We start from the raw sequence: 8,238 nt of genomic DNA, 5'->3' as shown, positions 1-8,238 counted from the left end.
TCTCTAGCTCATATTCCAAAATCTCTGACACCTCTTTCCAAACCTGAGATTTTGCTTTTCACTACTGACTATAACAAACTCAGCTGACCTTTGCTATTTTGTCTGAGCTTTAACAGGCAAATGCGTTGACCTTATGGTTGCAACATTTCTTTTGCTTACCAGTTCAGAGGCAGTTACAGGCAGTGTGGTCAGATGGGAAAATACCTAGATGGCCAGGAATCTTCTGGACTCCTAGTTCTTTAAGAAGAAACAGGTTGCTAAGGTTTATAAACTCCAACCTATGGTCTTCTGAATATTGTTTCTGTTAGGCAGTGTTCATTATGTATTAGAAAATTCTTAGACTCTTCAATGGGTGATTCTATTGGGAATTCTGTCTGTTGAGAGAATAATGCTTCACAAAAATGTGTTTTGTGATGGTTTCATCTTTTAAAGCAGTAACAGTTTGAAAGGAGGGATAAAGTGAAACCCCTTAGGGATCTTTGGGAGATTTAGAGTGAGACCCCCCAGGGAGATTTTTAGAGCTGGTGGCTACTTTCTTCTCTTGTCTTCAAGTGGCCGTGTACATTTTTTTTTACTTTTTGGTAGTAAAATGATCAGATTAAGAAAAGTTTGTTGCTTCTTGTGCCAGCAAAATGAATAACTGTTTCCAGCCTTATTATTTATATGACTCATTTTCTTTCTTTATTTTTAATGTTTTATTTATTTCTCGGAGAGAGAGAGAGAGAGCGTGAGAAGGGTAGGGTCAGAGAGAGAGGGAGTGACAGACTCTGAAACAGGCTCCAGGCTCTGAGCTGGCAGTCAGTACAGAGCCCGACGTGGGGCTCGAACCCACGAACTGCGAGATCATGACCCAAGTGAAAGTCGGACGCTTAACCGACTAAGCCACCCAGGCGCCCCTGTATGACTCATCTTCAAATAAAATTCTCACAGGAGAGATACCAGATGAATGGAATGTAAGTCATGTACCTGTATCTTGGCAGTGAATGTGGTTGGGAAATACATCTTTTTAAAAAATCCTTTATTAGCAAGGCACTGTTATTTTAATGGTATTTACAAAACATGAATGTGTCCAAAGCTTTTAAGAAGCCACAAAACATAGAAGTCTCTACATATAATTCATTTACAGTGACCTCAGATGTCAATACAGAAACATGTCACTTCCTTACCCTAGACAAGATGCGATCAGATTATTTCCATTGAATTTAAATGTGGGTTCAATCGCTGTATGTCTAAGCATCCTTATGTTTGTACCTTGTATCAATTACAGAATCAAACCTAACCAGCAGAGAATAAGTAATTAATTTATATAAAATGTTGTTATAACTTAATCTGTGGAAAGAAAATAAATATTTATTTTATTCCTGGCAAGTTGACAGCAAGTTATTAGGGGATGCAGCCTCAAGTTCCTCCTAATCCTCCTATACGTGCAAACATATGATATTTGTCCTTCTGGATGCACCCTCTTTAAATGAAGTCCAACCTAGCAATGACACAGAAATGAGTAGAAAGTGAATGACCTGAGAAACTAGATTAAAAATTAGGAGAATATCTGACTGAAGCATTTCATAGCACTGATGTAACATGAACAGTCTAGTCCCAGGCACATGAGAACTTGTTAGGGTGGTGTGATAAGCTGTTTCTTTTCTGGTTTTTTTTTCATACTTATTAGAATATTTGAGACACACCTGTGATTAAGAGTGGGGAAGGTCTTTATGACCTGATATATCCAAAATACATTAATAAATGAAAAGGCCAAAATAATGTATATAGTAAGCGAACAAAAAGGAAAATAAGGGGAGAAGGAACCATATATCTGCACATTTGTGCAAAATGAAACATTGGAAGCAAGCCACTAAACACTGAGATTTAAAACACCTGGGGCATGAAAATTAAAGGAAGATTGAGGAATTGTTGAAGATTAAGTAAAAAAGAGATGTGACCATGAAATACCACTTGTGATCCTAAATTGGTCCTGGATCAGATACTTTCTTTTCTAAAAGAACATTATTTACATAATAGCAGAAAAAATTTAAAAAGGTCAATATATTAGATATTTAAGCATACTAATGTTGATTTCCAAATTTGAAAATTACATTTCTTTTGTAAATACACACTGAGGTAGCTAGAGGTAAAAGAGCATTATGTCTATAACTTACTCTCAAAACTCAGAAATAAAATTACATGTGCATATATAATATACATGTAACATGCATATTAATATATCTGTACAGATAGATAATCATGTATATCTATATTATGCAAATATAATTTAACATATATACCTATATGTATACCTTCTATATACATAGATCTATACATGTAAATATATTATCGTATATTTGTGTATCTTTATATATACATATAAACCAAAATTAAATATTATTAATATTATAGCAAAAATTTGTCTATCAATTGCTTATAACAGGCAAACTTAAAATGATATTTGCAAGTTGAAGATAACTAGATGTTAAGCCATACACCAAGTGATGCTACCAAAACAATAAGGTAATGATAAAATGAAAGATAAAAAGTGAAAGTTAATAGAAAACTGAAATCATGTATATTTAAATACATGTGTATACATTTGATTTTAATTCATTCAAATTAGTATTTAGCCAGACATATAAGTTACTAGCTAATGTATTGAGCAGTGCAGATGTACAGCATGCAAATCAACAAGAAAAGCACAGAAAACCCATTTTAACTGGGCCAAGATCTTAAAAAAGTAATTCATACAAAAGTGGAATAGCTAATAGGTATGAGAGAGGTTCCAAATTCACTGAAAATCTAAAAACGGCAAATTAAAGCAAGAAGATACTATTTTGCATGCGACCAAAAATTTATAAAGGCAGATTATGCTGTATTTTGTAGTGGGGACATGAGCAGTGGGATCCTGCTCTGTAGGTGGAACTAGGTAAAGTCATTTTGCAAAGCAGTCTGTAATATTTAGTGAAATAAAGTGGGTAAATGCTTTATGTCCAGTTCTTTTCACTTCTGGGTGTTTATCTTAGAGAAGTCCTTACAGCTACATGGACTACTGGACAGAGTTATTAATCATGAAATCATCGGAGCACCTGGGTGGCTCAGTTGGTTGAGCGTCTGACTTTGGCTCAGGTCATGATCTCATGGTTTGTGAGTTCTAGCTCTGCGTCGGACTCTGTGTGGACAGATCAGATCCTGGAACTGCTTTGGATTCTGTGTCTCCCTCTCTCTCTGTCCTCCCCCGCTCATGCTGTCTGTCTGTCTCTCTCTCAAAAATAAGTAAGCATTAAAAAATTTAAATAAAGAAATAATTTATGGTAACAGGTAATCAGAAGCAGTTCAGCTATCTGTCATTTGGTAGATAGTAGGGTGATTGGTATTGGTACTACTGGATAATAGTAACGCTTTGAAGTAAGAACTCCTTTTACATAAAACAATATGAATTGTATTCAGAGGAAAAGAACATAGAACGGCATTTTGTAAATTAAATCATATACATTCATAGAACAGTGATTCCTATTTTGTAAGGAAATTGACATATATAAAGGAAAATTGTAAATACATCTAGAGTGAGTGACTATTTGAAGAGAATTACAGTCAAGAATTTAGAAAAAACATAAATAGACTCTAATATATGATAAACTGAGGCATTGTTTTTATCTTGATGCTATGTAAAGGTTAGAAAAGATACAGGAAAAATGACCAACATATGTCATCTGGCATTTTAAATCTTCTCCTCACTGCATGATAGAAAGAAACCATCAACAAAACAAAGAGGCAATCTATGGAATGGGAGAAAATATTTGCAAATGACATATATGATAAAGGATTAATATCTAAAATATGTAAATAAAATTCAACCCTCAAAAAACAAATATAATTTAAAAATGGGCAGAAGATATGAATAGACATTTTTCCAAAGAAGACATACAGATGAAAAGATGCTCAACATCACTCACCATCAGAGAAATACATATCAAAACTACAAAGAGATACCACCTCACACCTGTCAGAATAGGTAAAATCAACAATACAAGAAGCAAAAGGTGCTGGTGAGGATATGGAAGAAGGGGAACCCTCTTACGCTGTTGGTGGGAATGCAAATGTGTATAGCCGCTCTGCAAAACCTGAAAGTGAGCAGGTGTGAATTTAGAGAAGATGGCGGTAGGTGAGGGAGCTTATATTCAACTTTTGTTTATTTTCTTCCAAGTTTTTATTTAAATTGCATACAGTAATATTAGTTTCAGGTATAAGATCTAGTGATTCATCACTTACATACACTACCCAGTGCTCATCACAACATGTGCCCTCCTTAACACCCATCACCCATTTAACCCATCCGTTCCTCCACCCACTGCCCCAGCCAGCAACCCTCAGTGTGTTCCCTATAGTTAAGCCTCTGTTTTATGGTTTGTCTCCCTCTTCCCCCCCACCCCCATGTTCATCTGGTATTTTTAATAATGAGCTATCCTTAATGTATTTTAAACTGTTTGAGGGGCGCCTGGGTGGCGCCAGTCAGTTGGGCATCTGACTTCGGCTCAGGTCATGATCTCACGGTCCGTGGGTTCGAGCCCCGCGTCAGGCTCCGTGCTGACAGCTAGCTCAGAGCCTGGAGCCTGCTTCAGATTCTGTGTCTCCCTCTCTTTCTGCCCCTCCCCTGCTCACGCTGTCTCTCTCTCTCAGAAATAAATAAATTTTTTAAAAAATTTAAAAAATTTAAAAAAATAAAAACAAACTGTTTCAGACAACAGAAAAAGAGAGAAAGTTATGCAATGAACAGTTCTGAAACAAACCAAAAGAACAGTTAGTCGATTAAACCGGAAAGATGGAAAACAAAAGAAAAGCCATATTATTACAACCTGGAGTTTCAACTACATAGTCAAGGAAATTTTGACAATATTATGTCAATCCACTAGTGTAACAGATGAAATGAGAAGAGATGCAATCATCTTAAAGTGTGCATAAAATTTTTAATCAATTCTACAGCCATTCATGATTTAATAAAATATTGGAAATTAATAGAAAAGGCATATCTTAATTTTGAAAGGATATATTGCCCGTGATAATATTTTAGAAAGAGACACTGTAAATGGTACTGGTGGTTCTGGCCAAATGCAATACAGCAAAATGCAAACAACCCGCAAACCTTTGATTTGGAAAGGATGATGAACACAATTACTACTTGAATTTTAGATAAACTAATTAGTGTACTCAAAGGAATCTGTAGACAAAATAAGAATGAATGGTAAGACAGTTCAATAAATTTGCTGTATATGCAATCAGCAAACAATCTGTTTTTCTACATCAGTAAAAACCTACTAAAATTTAGCACCAGAGAGGTTCCATTGTGATAGTAACAAAATACAATGCCTGAAAACAAATCAATTAAAATATCACTAAATAATATAAAATATTATATAACATGTTATATAAAAAGGTAACAACATAAAGAGATATGTTAGATTGACAAATTAGAATAATCAAAATCATAGTTATCTATTCTTTCCAAATTAATCTATAAATTCTATCCAATTTCAATTGCTATTCCAGAATCGGTTTTGTAGAATTTGACAACTTATCCAAAAATCATCTAGACAAGTTGGTTGACAGGTGGAACTGGTATATACTTAAAGTAGAACATTTAACACAGATGACAATAGTAACTATATTTAAGACTGTGTAGTATTATCTCTGAGAAACAAAATTACTGATAGATGGACTGACAGAGGCCAGAAACAGACATGAATGAATGGATGCTTTATATGTGCTACTAGGGAAAAGCTATTCAATAAATGGCATTTGGATGATCATTTATATTCATATAAAAATAAGTTTGCTTCCTATAAGATACCAATATAAAATTCAACTTCCGGTTGGATTAAATAAATATGAAAAAATAAAAATTTAAAATTATAAAAGAAGACAGAGGCACCAGGGTAGCTCAGTCAGGTAAGCATCTGGCTATTGATTTTGGCTCAGGTCATGACCCCCATGGTTGTGAGATCAAGTCCTCTGTCAGGCTCTGTGCTGGGTGAGGAGCTGTTTAAGATTCTCTCTCCCTCTGCATGCATCTCTCCCCCACCTGCACACTCTCTCCTCCTTTCTAAGAAAAAAATAAAAAAGAAAAAGACAGAATATTTTGGGCTATCAGCTGTTAAGATATATTACATAAGAGAGAAAATCACAAACTTAAAGGAGGTGATTGATAAATTCAGCTATATTAAATTTTGTGTATGTATAAACATCAAAATGCTAATCCAATCTGTAAGAGTGAAGATATTTTCAGTTCAATCTATGTGTGTATATGTATATTATAAAATATGTATATTTATAAATATATGTATGTAGTTATAAAAATCAGTTTAAAAAGAAAAACCAGAACAAAAGTATGAACTGGAACAACAAAACAAAATGTGCAGTAAATATTTGAATTAATTCCCAAATTCATTATTAACTAATGAAATGCAATAAATATAAATATTTTTAAACTCATTCAACTAGCAGAGAAAAAAACTCATAAAATCCTATATTGACAAAATGTTGGAGAAATTAGGACTCTTCATAGGATGTAAACATCTGCAGTGTTGAAAAAAGTTTAGTGATTACTAATAAAGTTAGAATGTTTATAATTTACACCTCAGCACTTCCAGTTCTAAGTACACATCCTAGAGAAATTATCATAGATGCACAAAGAAATATATACATGTATGTATGTATGTATGTATGCTCAATTGAGCCATTGTTAAAAGAGTAAATAATTTGAAAGTTCTAAATGTCTCCCAAGATTTAAATACATTTTAGTCTATTTTAAATCAGGATATTCTGTAGACATTAAAGTGAATACACTATATTTAACAAATGATGGTGGGAGAGCTGGATATCTGTATGTAAAAGATGAAGTTGAACCCTTACCGTACAACATATACATAAATTAACTCAAAATGGATTAAATACCTAAATGTAAGACCTGACACAATAAAACCCCTAGAAGAAAACATAGATGAAAATCTTTAAAACACTGGATTTGTCAGTTATTTATTGGGTATGTCACCAAAAGTTAAGGCACCAAAAAAAAAAAAACAGACAAATAAGACTACATCAAACTTAAACACTTCTGCGCAGCAAAGGAAATAATCAACAAGGTAAAAGGGCAACCAACAGAATGAGAGAAAATATTTGCAAATCATTTATCTAATAAGGAGCTAATATCCATAATATGTTTTTAAAAGTCTTATGACTAAACAACAAAAAAACTAATAACCCAATGAAAAAACAGGCAAAAACATGAATAAACTTTTATTGAAGAAAATACACAAAAAGCCAACAAATATGAAGAAAATGCAATGTCACTAATCGTCAGAGAAAGGTGAATCAAAACCAGAATATTACTTCACCCCTGTTAGGATGACCACCATCAAGACAAAAACAAAAACAGAAAATAACAAGTACAGACAAGAATGTGGAGATGTGGAGAAATTGGACAACTTTGCACTGTTAATGGGAATGTAAAATGGTATAGCCACTCTGGAAAAAAAGTGTGAAGTTTCCTCAAAAAATTAAAAAAAGAATTACCATAAGATACAACTATCTGACTTTTGGATATGTATCTGAAAGAACTGAAACAGAATCTTGCAGACATATCTGCACACCCTGGTTCATTACAGCATTATTTACAATAGCCAAGAGGAGACAGAAACCTAAATATCCATTGATGGATGAATGGATAAAGAAATTGTGACATATACATACAACGGAATAGTATTTAGACTTAAAAAGAAGGAAACCCTGTCATATGCTACAATATGGTTGGAGTTTGAGGAAATTAGGCTATGTGAAACAAGCCAGTCACAAAAAGACAAATACTGAATGATCCAATTACATGAGGTATCTAACACAGCTAAACCCTTAAATAGAAGGTAAGATGGTGATTTCTGGGAGCTAGGTAGAGGCAAAAAGGGGAATTCTAGAACAATGAATATAGGCTTTCATTTTGCAAGATGAAAAAGCTATAGAAATCTGTTACACAAGGTGCACAAAGTTAACACTACTGTGTACTTAAACATGAAGATATTACATGTCTTTTTCACCATAATAAAGAATGAACCAGAGCAACACAAAATAGATAAATCTTTAAGACACTAAACAGAGCAAAAAATTACTTTTACAATAATAGCTTGTACAGATTCATGTATATCAGGGTAAAAACATGGAAAATATATTTTGTGCATAATATATGAAAAATGATTTTAAAAACAT

This window comes from Crocuta crocuta, unplaced genomic scaffold (genome assembly GCF_008692635.1).
Source record: "Crocuta crocuta isolate KB4526 unplaced genomic scaffold, BGI_CrCroc_1.0 scaffold480, whole genome shotgun sequence".
NCBI classification, from domain to species: Eukaryota; Metazoa; Chordata; class Mammalia; order Carnivora; family Hyaenidae; genus Crocuta; species Crocuta crocuta.
This window is presented reverse-complemented; position numbering follows the sequence as displayed.